Source organism: Phyllostomus discolor, chromosome 7 (assembly GCF_004126475.2).
Source record: "Phyllostomus discolor isolate MPI-MPIP mPhyDis1 chromosome 7, mPhyDis1.pri.v3, whole genome shotgun sequence".
Lineage (NCBI taxonomy): Eukaryota > Metazoa > Chordata > Mammalia > Chiroptera > Phyllostomidae > Phyllostomus > Phyllostomus discolor.
Genome location: NC_040909.2, coordinates 57917007 through 57937255, shown reverse-complemented (window position 1 = coordinate 57937255; position 20249 = coordinate 57917007). Strand labels below are relative to the sequence as shown.

Genomic DNA, 20249 nt, shown 5'->3' with positions numbered 1-20249 from the left:
AGCCTGCTGCCTGTTTTTGTAAAGGTAGCAGTTTTGAAAGTTTTAGTGGAATACAGCCATGCTTGTTATTTATATTCTGTCCATGGCTGCTTTTGCAGAACAATAGCAGAGCTGGGAATGGCCCACAAAACCTAAAATATTTACTATCTGATTCTTTACAGAAATGTTGGTTTAGCAATCCATGGGATAAACCTGATTCTGTGTCTACTACTAACATCCAGTTACTTGAGTACTTACTTTAGTTCAATCCTTGAATATCTATCTATTAAAATATGCATGATTTTATTATGTTAATTCCATTTTAAGTTGTATTAATTACAGTTAAAGTATTATATTGATTCTTTTGAAATTGTATAGATATCTATGTATCTGTGAAACTCATTTTAGGAAAGAAATAAAACTCATTTCAGTAAGGAGGGGAAAGTATTTCTACATATTCTCAGAGTTAAGAATAATTATTCTAGACATAAGAGAACAAAGACCATAAAGAACAAAGAAAGAGTTATGTGACCAAGAAGAAAATTGAAGACAGGTGCCATACTGAAGATGAATTGATCATAAGCTCCATTAGAGAAGCTACTAGGTTTACTGGTACATCACTTAACTTGTGACCTGGTACACAGGAGACATTCAATAAACACCTGGTTGAATGATTTGATGAATGGAAGAATGGATGAGACACACAAATGGCTGAAGCAAAAAAGGTTGGAGTAGTGAGCTACCTGTCTCAAGGGGCCATCCAACAGAAATTCAATGGTCATTTGCTGGGAAGTTTGTAAACGCAATTCCTTTATGCAAGGGGTAACTGAGTAGACTAGAAATCCCTCTAGGACTCCAAAACTCCATTTCTAAGGTGGAGATCTAGTATGCCAAAGACACAAAGCTCATACTCTGGGACAGCAAAGACCTTGTTTCAGTTTTGGACTGAATATGCTACAAAGCTGTCAGGATCTGCCTAGCCTCCTGACCTTCTTCCCCAACCAGTCACATGAGGCAGTATAGAGAGGAAGGAGAGTGTGGTCAAGTACAGAAGACTCTGGAGTTAGAGGGTAAACTACTGGCAAAGATGGACACAAAAATTCCTCCACAAAGTGAATACACATCACTTTGTGGTATGATGCTGAAGAACCTTCCATCAAAAGGTGAAGTCTATTGCCCTACCTTTGATCTGGGCTGGAGTGGTGGCTTGCTTTGAGCAATAGAATGCAACAGAAGGGACACTGTGTGACTTTCAGAATTAGGTCTCAAGAGGCTTTACAGCTTCTGCCTTAACTCTCTCAAAACATGCAGCCCCATGTGATGGAATTTGGTCAAGCTCAGGGAATGGCAGAGTATGGCTCATGAGCCAAATCCATCCCACCACCTGCTTTTGTAAATCAAGGTTTATTGGTAAACAGCCATGTCCATTTATTTGTTCATGTATTATCTGTACTGCCTTCATTTTATAACAGCAAAGTTGAATAGTTGTATAAGGGACTGAATGCCCCACAAAGCCAAAAATACTTATTATCTGTTGCTTTACACAAAAGTTTGCTGAATCCTGGTCTTGCTGCTGGTGGGTAAGTTCTCCCTAGAACAAGCAGCGCCCAGTTAAACTACTAGACCAGTAAAACCACATGAGTGACCCCAGGTGAGATGAGTAGAACTGTCCAGCTAAACTCAGTCCAGATGGCAGAGACATAGACTGCTAACTTCTGGGGTAGTTTATTCTTCAGCAAGAGGTAATTAAAAGTGGCAGCCCTGGCTCTACCATTAAATGTATGTGGCAGACTGCTTTATTCCCAGCTCATATTATTTGGGGCTCACCACTTCAGTGAAGGCTGGCTGGCTTCCAACTACTGGTATCTGGATCTCTCTGTCTGGAGCTTTCTCCAAAGCCTTGGCAAGGGCTCTGCACTAGCTAGGAAATTAACACACCATCTGCGCCCCACTCACCCTTAATCAATGGTCAGCAGAAGTTGGTATTAAAAAAAAGTCCAGTTCCCTCAACCTCTGGAAGAGACAACTCAGAGGCATACATTGTACACTGTTTTCAGGGGTTTCCCTGCAGGGTAATGCTCTGGTCTCCTGCTGGCTTGACATTACACACTTTAAGGGCAGCCATCCCTTCTGTGTCTATTTTTCCCGTGACTTTACTGGTATTTCCTGAACATTCCAAATAAGCCACTTTCACTCAAATCCTTATCACACATTCTGCTTCAACTCAGAATACAAACTAAGAAGACACTGAGTAACCTTAGACAAATGTCTTTCTCTCTCTAAACCCTAGTTTCCTTACCTGTAAAATGGGAATAATAGGAGCTTTTATATCCTGGGAGGTGGTTGTGAGAAGTTACTTGAGATTAAAGTCTGGGAAGCACCAGGAACTGCTCTCAGTGATGACAATGCACCTTAGCTAACACCACTTCCTCTGTGCATAGGCTCTGGTGCTTGGCCAAGCCATGTACAGAGCTCTAGTGATTGGAAAAGCCATGCACAGAGCTCCAGTGTTGGCCAAGGTGCTTCTAATGATTTAGACTACTACTGTAGAAGGACTATCAAATAACAGTATAGAGAGGCAGAGAACACCCAAGTTCAGCCACAGTGTGTGGACGCTTGTTCTGGCTTTCCAGTCATGCCCTGGTTTGGAAATCTGAGCACCATGCCACATGTCTGGAGGACAAGGTGGCTTCTGACTTCTGAGTTGACACACTGGGCTGGAGCCTGCTGCATGCCTGACCCCAGGAACCTGTCCCTGACAGGAAGGAGGATTGTTGTCAAGGAAGTGTGCAGACACAAGTTCAGACAATTGAAAAAAAAACATCAATTGGTATTGGAAGGTGAGCATAACTTCAACTGTGGCCTTAAAAAGAAGTGGGTTTGGGGAGGATGTTTTCCTTTTCTCTTTCAAGAGAGAAATCTGTCTATGTAAAACCCTCCACTTCTAATAGCCTATAAATACACACCCAAGCCTAGAGAAAAAAATAAGAGCTTCTGCCTCATGCACTACAAAACATTCCATTTGCTCTATCTAATACCTTCTGTTCTCTTTTAAAGGTTAACTCCTTAATTCTCCTTCCTCATGGCTTACTCCAGATCATTCAGGGATGTTGAGGGTGCCTTGGGCTGAGCATATGCTCAGAACGCTCAACAAGTCCCCACTGTCGTACAAAAGGACTCTGTCAGACCCAAGGTGAGGCAGTATGAAGTCATGAGCACACAGTTGTGGATCCCAGCCAGCCCAGGAATAATGGCAAAGCTACAATTACCCCACAAGTGACTGTTTCAGAACCTGAAAACATCTCAACAGCATCTTGGAATCACTTTTAGGAAAATCCCTTTTTACCACTGTTGTCTTCTTTCATGCAGTAGGATGTCAACATTGAGGATGTTTCCTACCTGAAAACCATCAAGGGAGCCATGTAGACTTTGGAGAAGTTTAAAAGGATGCCATGATTTACAAGACTGGCCTCTGGCTGAAAATGCTATTTTTCTTTTAGAAGAAAATATTTTCATTCTAGGGTTTGTTGAATCAACACAATGAAAATGGCTTGTGGCTGTATGTTCCCTAGTCAGAGAGCATCAAATCTCTGTGGTACGTCGTTGCACAGTCCACATATCTTTTCAAGGCCTTGTAGTGATTAGATGCCTGGGGATATCTGTGGTTGTAAACAGAATGTGTTTTGGTGTGGAACTAGAGACCTCCTCGTAGCTATCTGACTTTAAGTTGTCCAGCCTCTCAGAGACTCTCAGGGCCTCTTGTTCCCTCACCTGTTACACCATAAGCTTCCTTTCTCCCATCCCAGAACTTTTAGAAATGTAAATGGAGAAGAAGTACAACGAAAACAGCGACAAAAATCCCAGTATGTAGTATGTGCTAAGGAATGTGAGGTCCTATCATTAGATTATCTTTTGAGGTTCTCCAACTTGCAAGAAAAAAATATGAAAAAAAAGAATGAGAAGCCAGACATATGCTATTGGTTGAGCATATAGACAACTTGGTTTTAAACATGTGCTTTGCTTTATCCTGGGAGTATGACCATGGGTAATTTCCTTCATCTTCATTGCCCTGGTTTCCCCAACTATAATACAATATAAGGACCCATCTCAGTAGCTTCTATACAGTCAAATGAAACAATTCACACAAATCCAGCACAAGGTCTAGTATTCAGTAGCCACCAGTAAAGCATAGTTGTACCATAATAATTATTTTTAAACTATCATTATTGGAGACCAGTCTTTTTTCATGACTAGAAATGTAGGCTGTCAATCATGAAGCAGGTACTTTATGGCCATTCAGAAGGATGCAAGGCATTGGGTAGCAACTAGGGTGACTGCAGGAAGACACAATGTTCCAGACCAGGACACCTATATGAACTTGGTGTCCTAACACCTTGATGTGTCCTAATCAGATGAGTGAAGATTGACAAATATTTTACAAATTTTAGTTAATGTATCAATTTATATGAAGGTTTCTATTAAAAATAATAAATTGGTTGGGAAACAAAGCTATCTAGACCAACCACACTCTTTTTTTCTTATTTGTATCTTAAATCATTTTTTTTAGTACAAGGGAAGTGGTTGATTTGAAGCTCACCACACCTAAAATTGCCCAACACCATGTGCACTGCATTTAAGTACCTACTTTTTATTTGATACTCATCATCTTTCCCTATGTTACCTCATTTGATACAAAGGAGGGTGGGAAGGATACTCTTAATATCCCCACATTACAAATAACACTAAAGTGCATGGAGGCTGAGTAACATGCTCCTCACCACCCACTGATGTGAAACATCTGGGGATTTGAATCCAACCCTGCAGGAAACAAGAGTCTTGAGTTTCATCTATGCTGATGCCCATTCTTTTGGTTTGCCCTGAACTAACAAGGCATGCAGTGAGGAGACAGGGTTTTCAGAGAGCAGACTTTATTCATGGATTCCTTCCTGTCCCAGGAAAATTGTAAAGAAGCCAGGAAGTGCTGAGCAGTGAATAGACTGATAAGAAGTCAACTCCTTAGTTCTATGACAACTAGAAGCAGCTCAGCAGGCAGAAGAATAAAGCACAGCCAGTGATAATAGTGATTAGGAGGCCTCCTGTGTGTACAGGGGTTTTCACTTCCCAAAGGGCTTTCCCGTGTCCTGTCATCAGTCCCTTTAAACTATCCTGGAAGGATAGAATGAACATAAACCCTAGTGGAAGTATAAGCTATGGAAGCACTGGCTAGAAAGAAAAGAATTTAGAAACTCTAATATACAGAAGTCAATTATGAATGAATATCCAACCCAGGGTTTTACATGTTTGATAAATAAACATTGGCTCATTGAATAGTATAGTTATATTTCCTAAATTCTATTTGTAAGTAAAAATAATGTTACTTATATGCCTGTAACATACTTTAGGGAGTTATCCAGAGGAAACACTTCATTTCAAGAAGTCACTACATGGCTCATGCAGTGGTAAGCAATTCTTGGTATGTGCTGGGGACATCCAAACAAATATTAGCAATAACCTAAAAAAAACTCAACCTGAGGTATTTGCTGGGCCTGAGGAATTAAGATGTTTAATACATTCCAAATTCTTATAACAGTAATGTTTTAAAAACATCGCTTTTAAAAATAATATTGCTACCAAAACAGACATTTGTTCAGCAGGAATTACTCTGTTCATCAGCATCAATGGTCTGGAGTTCTCAGGATCAGTAGGAATGAGGTAACCCGGAGGCAGAAACATGGAGTTAGTGAGGCAGTCTTGTGTATTGGTCCAGTACTTTTCAGAGTATTGACTAAGTGGGCAACAGCAGTCCAGCAAAAGAACTGAGCTATGCAAGGCCTATATTTGTTCATTAATCATGACTGGATTGTGCATGGTAGGGAGAGGCAAGAAACAGCAAAAACAGCGAGAGGCCTTTCAGCCATATTAAAGAGAACTTGGATTTTGTCCTTGGAGCCCTGGAGAGTCAATGAAGAGATTTCAGAATAGAAGTTTCAGGATTAAGATTTGTTTTTGAAAGATTGCTCTGGCAGTGGTGTGGAAGTCAAAGAGGAAGAAGGCTATCTTGCTGCAGTGTTTGAAGACCATGGTTCCAGTACCTCAAGGAGTTGCAAAGAGATTTATAGAACTGGGGACTTCTTCCACTAAATGCACATCAGAAATAACTATATACAGCATTTCTATAGATTCTTTTTACTTATAAAACTCACTCTTTCTCAGTTCATCAAACAATCTTGGGAGGTGCAATAAGTAGAAATACCTGCCTTCACAGATGGAGAAGCATCTCTAAGTAACTACAGAACTGCAGAACAGTTTCCAGTTAGAGTAACTGCATTCTGGCTCTGCCCCTTTTAAGATTGAAATTTGATTAGTGTGGTTAGAAAATGAAGCATGTCTAAAATTCTGGGGAAAAAGTAACAACTTAATGCCCCTAAGTAGAAATTAATGCTATATAATAATCTAAAAAAAATCTTGGTTTCAAAAACAAAACAATAAGTACCTATCAGAAAGCTATATAGAGCATACCTGAAAGTCAGAAGGTGACTAGCTAGGAATCTGCTTTGCCAAATTAAAAATCATTTAATGGAAAGTATTATAATTTCATGCATCTAATATGCATAGCACCTAAATATGTTTGGATACAAAATTTAAACTTGCCTAATTGTGCACATTACAACCCTTATCAAACTGTTCTTGTATTTAACTTAAAAACAATTCCAAAATGACTATTATAATGCCTGTGCTCTGAATTATAAGAGAATGTTCTTTATTCTCATCCTCCCCTTCTTTTGTGTTTCCTGGAAAGCATACATGTAGAGTAACAATTTTAGGGAGATAATAAAATGTCATTAACATACAACATATTAACTTTGAACTTCAGTTTTCAGCAGGAAAAGTGAAGAAGGAAGAAGAAGAAGAAGAAGGATGAGGAGGAGGAGGGGGAGGGGGGAGGAAGGATGAGGAGGAAAAGGAAGGAAAGGAGGAGAGGAGGAGAGAAGAAAGAAGGAGGAGGAGGAGGGGAAGGGGAAGGGAAGAGGAAGGAGGAGCGGGAGGAGTATAGAATCAAGAGAAAAGAAAGAAAAAGAAGAAGAGAGGCTGAGCCGCGGAAGAGGAAGAAGAAGAAGAAGAAGAACCGAAGAAGAAGAAGGATGCTCGGAGGCTTACGTCGTTGGGGAGGAGCCCCCGCCATCAGAAAAGGAGATAGGGTCAGGTTTGTACCCGGCTTCACTTATTTTCCCTGAGCCTCAGTCACTTCATTATAAAATGGCCTGAAAGTGCCTAACTAATTCTGACTCCTGGCTGTTCCTCCAGCCCTATCTCTGTTTTTTCCCTCACTCATCATCCTCTGCTACAAGGACTGCCTACAGTCCTCCTGGACAAGCTGAGCACATTCCTGCCTCAGGGCCTTTTGCTCTTGTTATCTTCTTTACCTAGAACTAGCTCTTTATTTCTTTCAAGTCCCTACTCAAATGGCCCTTCTCCAGGCTTCCTTTAGGCCCTAAGAAATACCCATCCACCCCTGCTCTGTTTAATCATTTCTGATTATTTTTCTTCATAGCATTTATCTTCGCCTTTGTTTTCCTGTTTATTGTCCCAACCTCATTGGGATATAAGATCCATGAGCCCTGAAACTTTGTACTCTTCCTATTTTCCAACTCTTTGAAACGAGTGTCAGCAGTAAGTGGATGAATGATAACTATTTGTAGAAGGAAAGGAAATCACAATGCTCCATTTTTTTATCTAAAATTTCAAATTGGCACCACAGATTTTAGTTATTTCATTGACTGGCTTATATTGGGCAATTAATTGATTAAAATGAGAAATAATAATCATCTCCTTTTAAATTTTTAAGTATTTTTAATTATGCTAAAATATAACATAACAAAATTGATACCATCTTAACCATTTTAAAATGTAGAGTTCAGCACAGTTTTTTGGACTAGGGCAGCTACAAAGGAAATATCTTGGCTGAGCCTTCCTACTGTACTGCTTCTAAATCAGTGAAAGACTGTCTCAGTCCAAAAAGCTATGCTACATTCTTAAATATCTACATTAACCAGATTAATGCCTTTAGAGTAGAAGATGCAACACAGTATACTTGTGCTAAACCAAGATAATTACAAAATTACAAAAAATATATTAATTTATAATATGCCATAAGTAGTATGGTCTAGTATTGGAACACAGGTTTAAAGCAATATAATTAACTTATTTCCATCTTGTCAGTGTATCTAAAGACCACTGAATGAAACCTCATTTGATAATTATGTCAAACATCTACATTTTAAACTTTTCATGAATTTGATACTTGGTCCAATCGCCCTTGTGACCCCATTGTGTTAAGCTATGAAATTAATCCTTCATTTACAGATGAAGAAACTGATCTTCAGAAAAGTTATCATTTCTTCAAACCCAACACAAGGAATAGCTGAGCTTGTATTCACATCAAGATCTTCCAAGGGCCAGTTCTGAGTCATTCCACTGTACCAGGTTGCTAAATGACATTCTTAATTGTAACAGGTTCATTTTTTCCATCTTCTTTTATTATCTACTTTGTTATTCAAAATCATTTTATCCTAAAACTTCTTCCTTCAAGGTTGTATAAAAGGGTGCATTTTTGTTGTGTTTTAAGCTTGGCCCATGAATTTTCTAGACTAGCTTTTAGCAATAAAAACATTTTTCTTTGCAGAGTGGCCCTACATGCCACCTGGTAGCTCAGACTTCACTTTAGAAAATACAACTTAATTTAATGGGGTGCTAGGAAGCAATCTTGGGATGCGTCCAACATTGTAATACAGAGTTTCTGACCAGATAGTATTCACTTGTTCCTAACTCACTCTTCTGTTTTTATGAGATTGTTTTTTTTTTTATTATTGTAGCAATAGCTCAAGAGGTGAAGGTCATGGTTTTGATTCATGTAGGGGTCAGTTATTTTTATTCAAGCTCTAAGATGTTATTGCTGTGATCAGCCCTATTCCATGGACAGCCCCATTTCAAGTTACAGAGTGGAACTGCAGGGATGGGACAGTGAAAATCCATTACTAGGGAGCTAAGCAATAGTAGTCAAATCTCCACTTCTTCAGCCAAAAGCCACTGTAAAATTTCTAAAATATATTTGAGTACATGCTAGGTGTCCATCATAATGAAAAAAGTGAGCCTCAGTTCTAATTCAGTGTTGCTCAACTATCATAATGAGTCCCTATTACATTCTTGGCACTGTGCTGGGTGCTCTAAATACAGCAATAATCAAGGCAGACATTGTCTGTGGAGCTCACAAACTAGAAAATACAGTAAGTCTGTTCCTCTAGTAATACGTCAATATCACCTGGTAATTAGTTATTATGTATAAAGAACTGTAGTGGCTACAAGGATAAAATACCATTATTGTTCTTAGGATCCCATACATAAAATTAAAAAATAATAGGTAAACTCACAAACATTAATATATGCAAATATTTTATATATATATAAATATTTTATGTATAAAATGCTTAAAATAATTGATTGATGGTATCTGGAGAGAGTGGAGAAATGCTCAATAATGTTAGCTACTGTCTTTATTAGGCACATCTCTTCTCAGTGTCTTTTCGGTGTTCCTTATAGAAAGGCAGGATTTATCTGCACTGCATTTCTGAGTGTCAGATGTCTAAGAGGCAGCTTTCATTTGTACATAGGTATATACTGAGTAGGGTGTACTCTTCATAGGAACTGAACAGAAGTTTGTTTCATAGTGTGATTTTTAAAGGGTATCAGTTGTAAGAGAACAGGGAGATGTTAGGTCACAAGAAATTGGGGCACTGTGAAGTTTTCCCTCAAAAGAGTTTTATATTTTCCCATACTAATATTTTTGTTAGAAAAAGATAGTCCCAAGTTTGGACATAAGGTTAGCATAGAACAGAACCTGGCAGCCTCATTGCTCTGAGGTTTGCATGAGCATGCTCTTGGTGAGCTCAGTGATTCTTTCTCTCTCTCTCTCTCCTAATTCCTACCTTTACCCATGATACTATTGTAAGGCCAATTTTATGTATATACCAGCATGAAAAATAATAGAACTCTATCATTACAAGACAAAGCCCTTTGAATTGTGTTCTACTTTTATAGACAAACTTAAAATTATTCTTCCAGAATCCCTAGACCAAACTACCCTGTGAATAAGAAGATAGGGACTCAACTTGGATATCATGGCCTCACTAGAACTGCACTCATAACCAACTGAGCTAACTAGACTGACATGTAGTTAGAATGAAATCCCACACTAATCCCTGAGTTATTTTCTTTGGCTCTAAAATAAAACTGTCTGCAAGAAATATTTTTGTTATTTGGATTCTCTCTTTTTTTTTAATCCTCAGTGACTTTTCCTTTGGGATATTTAATCACAATGGCTCCTTGGGTGAAGGCTTGGGAAGGAGGTGGCATGCCTTTCTGGGACTTAAGAACAACCACTCCATTTCATTATAATGATTTAACAGGCACAAATTTACAAATGGCATAAAAAAAAACACACAGTGAAATCAGGGCAATCTGAAAATCTAAAGAGAGAGCACAAAACAGTGAAGTTACAACCCCACTTTGTAACTACATATTCTTTGCAGTGTGAAAAAGACACTATACTTTGTAATATACTCTCTCTATCTAAAAGTTTTAATGCCCTTAGATGGTAGAAATTTCAGCATGAAATGAAGACTGTGACTAGCATGCAACTCTAAATATGCTGAGAAGAATCAGAGTTAGCATTTGACACTACTCTCTCAGACTTGGCTTCTGTTTTGGCAGAGGAATACACTTAACCTGCAGCTATTCCAATTTAGTAAAATGTGTCATAAAATCCTCACTCAGCAATAGTGTTTTCAAAAACCCTAATAAATTTCAAATGAAGTCAAGATTGAATTATCAGACATGTATTTCATCATAGGACATTTTTATTTAGAAATTAGAACATCAATGATTGGCTTAAAATGAAATCAATCTTTTTATTGAACACCTCATTCTTCAAATTTTAGCTATTTTCGATTTTAAACATGATCACATTTTGTTAAGGGTTAGAAGTTATATGTGCAATGCAAATCATGAAAACCTTGAGCACGTGGAAATGGAGTAATTTAAGGGAAATATAAGTTACTAATTAATGGTTCTCTGCTTTAAACTACTTCCCCTCATCATTTTGGTGGGAAGGCTAATAAAAATTGAATTTTTATATAATATATTAAAGTAATAATTAGCACTTACTGAGAACATCTGGTGCTAATTGTCTGGTGCTGTTGTGCTAATCATGTTACAGGCATATTTCATTTAATTAGCCCAAGATTTTGAGACCAAAGAACTCCAGCAAAGATGGAGGCATAGGCAGACACACTGTGCCTCCTCACACAACCAAAAGGACAACAACAAATTTAAAAACAAAAGGCAACCAACTGACAGAAAATCAAACTATATGGAAGCCCGACAACCAAGGAGTTAAAGAAGTACATTCATCTACACTGGTAGAAGGGGTGGAGATGGGCAGCTGGGCAGAGAGGACTCATGGTAAGATGGCAGCTGGTAGACCTGGAGAAATGGCAGCTGGTAAGCTGGTAGTCCCACATTTGCATGTGGATAAACTGGAAGGAAAAATTGGGGAGTGAGACAGATCACTCAACCCAGGGTTCCAGTATGGGGAAATAAAGCCTCAAAACCTCTGACTGAAAAAATCTGTAGGGGTTGAGGTGGCAAGAGAAACTCCCAGCCTCACAGGACAGTTTGTTGGAGAGACCCTTTGGGTCCTAGAACATACACAAAACCACCCACCTGGGAATCAGCACCAGAAAGGCTCAATTTACTTGTGGTGAGCAGCGGAAGTGACTGAAAGCTGGCAGAGAGCTGAACAAGCAGCATTGTTCCCTCTCGGACCCCTCCCACACACATAGCACAGCAACAGAGTGACTTGACTTGCCCCGCCCTTGCAAATACCTAAGTCTCCACCTCTTACTACGTAACAGGTACACTGAGACAAAAAAAAAAAAAGTGGCCCAAATAAAAGAACAGATCAAAGCTCCCCCCAAAATACAACTAAGTGATGAAGAGAGAGCCAACCTATCAGCTACAGAGTTCAAAACACTGGTAATCAGAATGCTCACAGAAATGGTTGAGTGTGGTCACAAAATAGAGGAAGAAGTGAAGGCTGTGCAAAATGAAATAAAGGAAAATGTACAGGGAACCAAGAGTGACAAGAAAGAAACCAGGACTCCAATCAATGATTTGAAGCAGAAGGGAGAAATAAACATTCAACCAGAACAGAATGAAAAACAAGAATTCAAAAAAGTGAGGAGAGGCTTAGGAACCTCTGGGACAACCTTAAATGTTCCAACATTCAAATCATAGGGTGCCAGAAGAAAAGGAGGAGCAAGAAGTTGAAAACTTATTTTAACAAATAATGAAGGAAAACTTCCCCAATCTGGCAAAGGAAATAGACTTCCAGGAAGTCCAGGAAGCTCAGAGAGTCCCAAAGAAGCTGGACCCAAGGAGGAACACACCAAGGCACATCAAAATTACATTACCCAAGATTAAAGATAAGGAGAGAATCTTAAAAGTAGCAAGAGAAAAGGAGAAAGTTACCTACAAAGGAGTTCCCATGAGACTGTCAGCTAATTTATCAAAAGAAACCTTGCAGGCAAGAAGGGGCTGGAAAGAAGGATTCGAAGTCATGAAAGGCAAGGCCCTACATCCAAGATTGCTCTATCCAGCAAAGCTATCATTTAGAATGAAAGGGCACATAAAGTGCTTCCCAGATAAGGTCAAGTTAAAGGAGTTCATCATCACCCAGCCCTTATTACATGAAATGTTAAAGGGACTTATCTAAGAAAAACAATATCAAAACTATGAACAGTAAAATGTCAACAAACTCACAGCTATTAACAACTGAACCTAAAAAAATATCAAAAAACAAAACAAACTAAGCAAACAATTAGAACAGGAAGAGTATCACAGAAATGGAAATCACATGGAGGGCTAACAATGGGGAGGGGGAGGGTGAAGAGTAGGGGAAAAGGTACAGGGCATAAGAAGCATAAATGGTAGGTAGAAAATAGACAGGGGGAGAATAGTATAGACAGGTTAAGAATAGTATAGGAAATGTAGAAGCCAAAGAACTTATATGTATGACCCATGAACATGAACTAAGGGGGAGGGGAAATGTTGGGAGGTGGTATGCAGGGTTGAGGAGACTAAAGGGGGGAAAATGGAACAGCTTTAATAACATAATCAATAAAGTATATTTTTTAAAATACAGAAAAAAAAAGAGTTCATCCCCAGCAAATCAATATTATGTAAAATGTTAAAAGGTCTTCTTTAAGAAGAAAAAAATAAAAAATATGAAAAATGAAATGGCAATACATATCTATAATAATTGAATCTAAAAAACAAAATCAATGAACAAGCAGAGCAGAAACAATCATAGATACAGAGAATATTTTGACAGTTTCCAAATGGGAAGTGGGGTCAAGGGGCTGGGTAAAAAGGTGAATGGATTAAGAAGTACAAATGGTTGTTACAGAATAGTCATGGATATATAAAGTACAGCATAGGGAATGCAGTAACCAAAGAATATATATGTATGACCCATGAACACAGATAATGGTGTGAGGACTGCCTGAGGGTGTGGGGGGCCTGGCGCAAGGGGGCAAAGGGGGAAATATTGGGACAATTGTAATAGCACAAACAATAAAAACATAATTTAAATGATAAAAACAATAATTAGCACAAGACTTTGAACTTAAAAACTACTCTGAAGTGAGAAGAACAATTTTTGAGCAAGAAAGTTTAAATGGGATCATGGGAAAGACACATCCAAACTTCTGAATACTTTGAAAATTGTATTTACTTTATTTGGCACCCCCTAGTGTGAAGAATGGGGAAAGCAACTTCCAACCTATTATGTACAAGACACTGTGATGGCTGCTGGTATTGCTATGGAATAAAACAGAACTGCTCCTGCCTTCAAGAAAATTGTAGTCTAGTATGACACAAAAATAAGATAGAAAATGTGCAATTACAAATTGTGATGAAGGCACTGATACAGAAAACCTGTGATGGGGGCTACTATGTGTATTGAGTACTATGTATATTTAATAATCAGCTGCAGGGCTCTCCAAGGAGGGAACAGCTCGTGTGAAGGTGTGAGGTGCTAGGATGCATGGCATTTGGAGGAAGAATCCACTGAGGCTGGAGCATAGAGAGATGCTCAAAATTAGGTTGGAGGGAAGACCAGGACATGTTTGGAGTACTGTTCTAAGTGTGAATGAAAGTGGGTAGAGGGGTTAGGCCGGGATGTGAACTGATGAGCTTCATAGGTTGTAAAGACCTCTCTGAATGCTCTGTGGAGAAAGGCTTTAATGGTACTGAGGAAGGGTCTTATTCTCACGGGCAGAGACCACTAAAGAAGCTTTGTAGGGATTAAAGTAGGAGTTGACAGTCATTTGGTCTGAATCAGTGGTTCTCAACTGGGGGAGATCCCTGGCCGGGGGGCATTTGACAATGTCTAGAGACATTTTTGGTTGTCACAAATGAGGGGTCCCGTTGTCATCCACTGGATAGAAAATGGGGGTACTGCTAATAATCCTACAGTGCACAGGACAGCTCCCCACATCAAAGAATTATTTGGCCCAAAGTGTCAACAGCACAGGGGTTGAAAACTCTAGAATAGAAGTTTGGCAATAGTGTGTAATGAATGGGACATAGTGACAGATGAATATAGAGTGTTGGGAGAAAGAGAGGTATCAGATGTTAAGTTCCAGATTTCTGGGTTAAAAAATTTGGAGTGACATTATTAAGATGAGGGAAACTGTGGGAGGAGCCAGATTCAACAAGGAAGAAATAAATAACTCATCTTTGAATTTGTCAAGTTTGAGGTACCTGGGAGATAGCCAAGAGATATCAAATAAGAAGGTGACTTCCTGATGATTGAAGGTAACTTCAATCATCATCAAAATAACAATTAAATTTATTCAGCAGTTATAATGTTATAGACAGCATTCTAAGTTTTGTACATATTTTATTATCTTACTGACAGTAAAGATCAACATTCATTCTTCAAATCTTCCACATTCTGAGCAAAGGATATCATTCTAGTCTTCAACATTTTTCCTTTACCATAGGAAACACATTGCTTAATGCTAACAGTAAATATTATGCCTTCCCCAATAAAACAGAATGTGTCAGCAAAATAAACCACCATGCCATCAAAGAAATTCAAAATTATATTTATCATTTTTCAAAAAACTTTCATCTTTGTTTCAGAAAATATCCTGAAAGTATTCATCTTCTTTATTTTCTCTGGTTTGAATAAAATAACAAAATCTTACCCAAAAGAGGACACTATCAAGGAAATAGAATCATGATGCCTAGAAACAGTGAAGAATTCTAAGAGAGCTTTCTGCCACTTAATATTCTTTCAGAGCCACCTGGCCCTCCATTTTCCTGGGCAAATGATACAATGTCTTCAAAACATACTTCCAACATTAGCAGATGCAGTTAACTAAAGTCAGGAAGCCTGCAGGGATCCAACCACCCCATTCTAAGTTACATGATACGTAAGTCATTCTGTGATACTCATGATGGATGTCTGGGAGCAGTTTTGCTTATTTAGTCTGAGAGAAAGAATCTTAAATAGCAAAGCTATGAAAGCTCACATTGTTCCAATGTGCCCTACTGCAGTTGTAACTTTCAGCTAGACCTCAGTAAAAATGGGACCACAGTTAGGAATTTGTTAACAAGGCCAATTCCTGATGGGGTATATTTGTAACTGGGCCCAGTCCTAAAGTTTCAGGTCGACACACACTAAACTAGAAAATAAAATACTTTATTCAGTTGCAAAGGAACTATTTAGCTCAGAACCTACAGATACAAGTGATTCCTGATCCCTTCATGCCTCGGGCAGTCTTTCAGAGGTTTCTCTACAGTTTCTTATATCTCTACTCCACTGAGAACCTGATAGCATTGTATCAGGTGAGGAACAGTGCTAAGCCTGAACATTCCTGTCATTATTGAAGGTCCTCATCCACCTGCAGAGACAATTAAGATTTCAGATTGCACAGTCAGCTATTTTCAGTGTTGTTGGGTTCTAGGTCTCCAGAAAAGTCTAGAATTTCTAAATTTGTACTTGGCTAGACCATATGGAAAATCCCTTTCTTTGAGTTAACAGTGTTTCCTGTGCCTTATTACATAAGTTCCTTAGCTGTTCTAAAAGTGGCTTAGGGGCTTTATCCCTAGGGAAGGAAAAGGGTCAGGAAGCTGAGTAGCTAGATTACAAACACAGTTCTGGAAGTTCTGGTCCCAGTTTCAGTCCCTCTACTGAAATTAGACATGTGCTAAACAATTAATTCATGGCACCTGGATATGCTCACTTGATGTGTTCCTGTATCAACACGCAAGGGCGGCCTGATCAAAGAAACAAACTTCACTTATTTCAAAATTTCTAAAACAGTATTGTACATGAAGACTATATGGTGCCTACAGAATGTTTTTTAATGGAAACTTCAAGGCAGTGTACTTTTCTAACTTGCAACATGCTCTTTATCTTACCCCCATCTTTCTGGAAGACAATGCCCTTTTGTGGGAATGGAGGCATCATGGTATTTGCAATTCCTCAAAAATATATAACTAATACATTCTTAATAAACAATATGTAACTCTACCACAGAAAAGTATACACTACTAATTCACTAAGATTAAATTCTGCTAATTCTGAGACCTATGTTCCCTCTCCTTTCACCTCTTAGCCACATTTTTAAATTGTGTGGACTCTTGGTTTTGTGTCTCTGGTAGTTACAAGGATATCATTAGCTATCCCTGGGACACCTGCCTCCTGTTGTGTGGCTGGAAACTAGTCTGACATGTGTAAAGAAAGAGAACTACCTTGACTGAGCTCATAGTCTGGACCGGGCACTATGCCAGTTGTTTACACCTGGCAGTTAGCTCATTTAATTATTAATATATAATGAACTCATAAACATTTTCACACTGGTGGCAGGTAATCTTTTAATCATAAAAGTAATAGTGCGTATTAAAGAAATGCAGGCAAAAACGAAAATAAACAGGGGCTGTGGGTGGGGGAAGAGCAGTCATAACCCTATTCCCTAAAAGTAATCACTCTTAGTGCAGTTCCTCACAGTAAATTTTCTATGGTTAGGCTTTTTAAAAAACCTAACTGCAATGACTATATGTATAATTATAACATACATACTCTACATATAATTATGCATAATTGCAGTAATAATATACATACAATGATTTAAAATTATTTTTTCAGTTAACACTAAAAATGCTTTGTGATATGGTGTGGTTACAATCTCATTAAATAGCTGCATTTCATTCTTTCTACTGCTGTACCATATTTATCTTAATTACTCTGAGGTTGAGCATTGACATTTCAAGCAACTTACAAAGGTCAGGAAAAAAAAACTTAGCATGTCATTTTAAGTTAAAGCGAAGAAACCCAAGTTAGGCCATGTAAAGAAATAAAACCCTTTAAAAATATGTTAATATTCTTTCATTTAAAAATTATCTTATAGGCCATGCCTGATTGAGAATTTTATTAAGCATATTAAAATGAACTCAAATTAACAAATGTGACTGAAATACTTCTCACATCCCTTCCTTTACTCTCCAGTAACTTTACTAAATTCACTGAGTCCTGTATGCGGTTTTAAAAGATAACTAAAAACCTCCATCAAGCCTCCATTTCTCTCCTCAGACAGGAGTTACCATGCCCCACTGGCAACATCCTTTGGCAGAAGTGCTCATTTGACTTAGCGTATTAGATTCCTCTGGCTGCCAGAACATGGTATCACAGACTGGGTGGCTTAAACAACAGCAATTTATCATCTGTCTCACAGTTCTGGAGGCTGGAGGCCCAAGGTCAAGGTATTTTCAGGGTTAATTTCTTCTGAGGCCTCTTTCCTCAGCCTGCTGATTGTTGCCTCCTTGTTGTGTCCTCATGTGGCCTTCCCTCCATGGACACATGCCTGAGTCCAATTTCCCCCCTTTTAAGGACATCAGCCACATTGGATTAGAGCCTCCACATAGGACCTCACTTTACCTTAATACCTCTTTAAACGCCAGATGTCAAAATACAGCCACATTCTAAGGTAATGGGGGTTAGGACTTCAACATGGGAATTTGAGGAGAGTACAATTCAATCCATACCACTTAGCAAGATTAGCAATGACAAGATCTCTATTTTTTCATTCTTGCTATAATATCTGATTAACAAAGAACCTTCCTTTTAAAAAATAAAAGAAAAAGGAAAGTAAGAGAAACAGATGTAGCTCCTCTCTAACACTCCCCCACCCTACACCTCCACCAAGAGAAAGAAATATTTTTGAACTTATTTTTTTCACTTGAAGTCTCTGAACACATACAAACATATTAGGCATGTTTTCAAATCTTGGGCAAGATCTCAGAATAGCAAGGGGCACAACTTTTGCACTAAATTTCTTTAAGAAACACCCACAGACTTGCTGCAATTTCAAAAGAAAGAGAAAAAAAGAAGAAATTGCTAATAAAAATACTGCTGCCATATACATTTTTTTGGCTTTAAACAACAGAAATTTATTCTCTTAAAGTTCTGGAGGCCAGAAATCTGAAATCAAGGTGTTGGAAGGACTGAGCTCCCTTTATAGGTGCCAGGGAAGAATCCTGGCCTCTTCCAGCTTCTGGTGGCTTCAGCTGTCCTTGGCTTGTAGCTGCACACTCCAGTCTCTGCCTTCACTTTCATATAGCCATCTCCATCTCCTCTGTATATGTGGGTGTTTTCCTCTTGTCTGTTTTTTATAAGGACACTTGTTGGATTTAGAGCCAACTCACTTGCAAAGACCCCTTTTCCAAATAAGATCAAATTCACAGGTTCCAGAGGACACAGATATATCTTTTTGGTGGCAATAATTCAACCCACTTCACCCCCAAGAACCCTTTTCTTCAGCTAATCTGGCCTGGTTACCATCTCTTGGTTGTCCATCATGCTTTTTTTCCATTCTCTATGCCTACGGTTGTCATACCTCTCTTCCTCCTTTTTTCATTAACATTGAAATTCCCTCTTTCTCTCCTGCCTTCTCTGTGGGTCCCTGCCCACTCCAGGAGAAAGGAACTTCCTTCCCCTCGGAAACCCACCTACTGCTCATGATGTGCTTCATTTGCCCCATGAGGAGTTCCTTTCTTCTGTCTATGGTGGGATTATCTCTCCCCTGATACCATGTGGGACTGGAGGCTGGAGCTAGTATTCTTCCTTCCTCATATTCCCCATAGTGCCAAGAATGCTGGTAGAGACTCAGGAAATATTTGTGAATGATAATAATTATCTGGAAAATGAAGTCAGATTTAGTATGATCAAAATAAAGGCAAACAATGATCAGGTAGCCATAGGCACCTTTCAGTTGTAAGAATACATATTATGCATATAGTCACAGGGGTTGTTTGTCTGTTTGTTTACAGCAGGGAGCAGATGTTAACTTCAATGACCTTTTGTAATATATGGAGGTTTAAAGAACAAAAGACAGCCCCAGGACACGCAGGGCCTAGAAGTGACTCACCCACTAGAAGGTCGGAATCAAGGTACTGACCTTCATTCCTTCTGGGGCCACACCATCTGTTATTTGAACACTGGAGTAGTTTAAATGTCATGGGAATGGACTATTCCTTGAAAGGTTGGGTTTCTGGTAAAAGCTTCAGGGCATTTCTCAGTGGTGGATCTCTCTGGACATCTATCTTCTCTCTTCTCTCCATCTCACTGCCAGCCAGCATCCCCGCAGCCCCTCAGGGCCCCTCTGCTCCTTCACATCTCTAGCCTCCGCTGAGTCACCAAGGCCACAACTGCCTGGCCTTCCAGTTTGAGGGCCTGTCATCGTCTAGCTGCCTTGGATTTGCCATGTCCCAAACTTCTCACCCCCAGTGTGGACCGATGTCCACCTTGTTCCGTCAGCAGTGGACATGTGGGTGGGCAGGTTCCGTCGGCGGGATTTGGGTGCAAGGCCATGAGAGATTTATCTGTTCCAGGTTCCACATCATTGAGTGCTGGTATCTTATTTTTCAGACTGATCATGTCTTGTGCTGAAGATGTTTCCAGAACAACAGAAAGAGATAAGCCATCACATATCTAAAAGTAAATAATCCATGCATTTTGACTCACTGTAGATTAGTTCTTTATTCACTAACCATAAATCTGTGGTGGAAAGTAAAGAAACTCTAGGGCATCCTTGAGGAGGGCTAACGAATGAACAAAACACCTACCACCTTACTGCCCAGCATTG

General features: G+C 39.0%; 1 long non-coding RNA gene across 2 annotated transcripts in view; it reads right to left on the bottom strand.

Annotated features, from left to right (window-relative positions):
* Positions 1-18344: 18344 nt before the first annotated feature.
* The window catches only part of LOC118501658, a 32588-nt gene continuing 30683 nt past the window's right edge, over positions 18345-20249 (bottom strand). For both annotated transcript variants that reach the window (XR_004904291.1, XR_004904292.1), the window contains one exon: positions 18345-20049. This is a non-coding gene — a long non-coding RNA (uncharacterized LOC118501658). The remainder of the gene's footprint in view (positions 20050-20249) is intronic.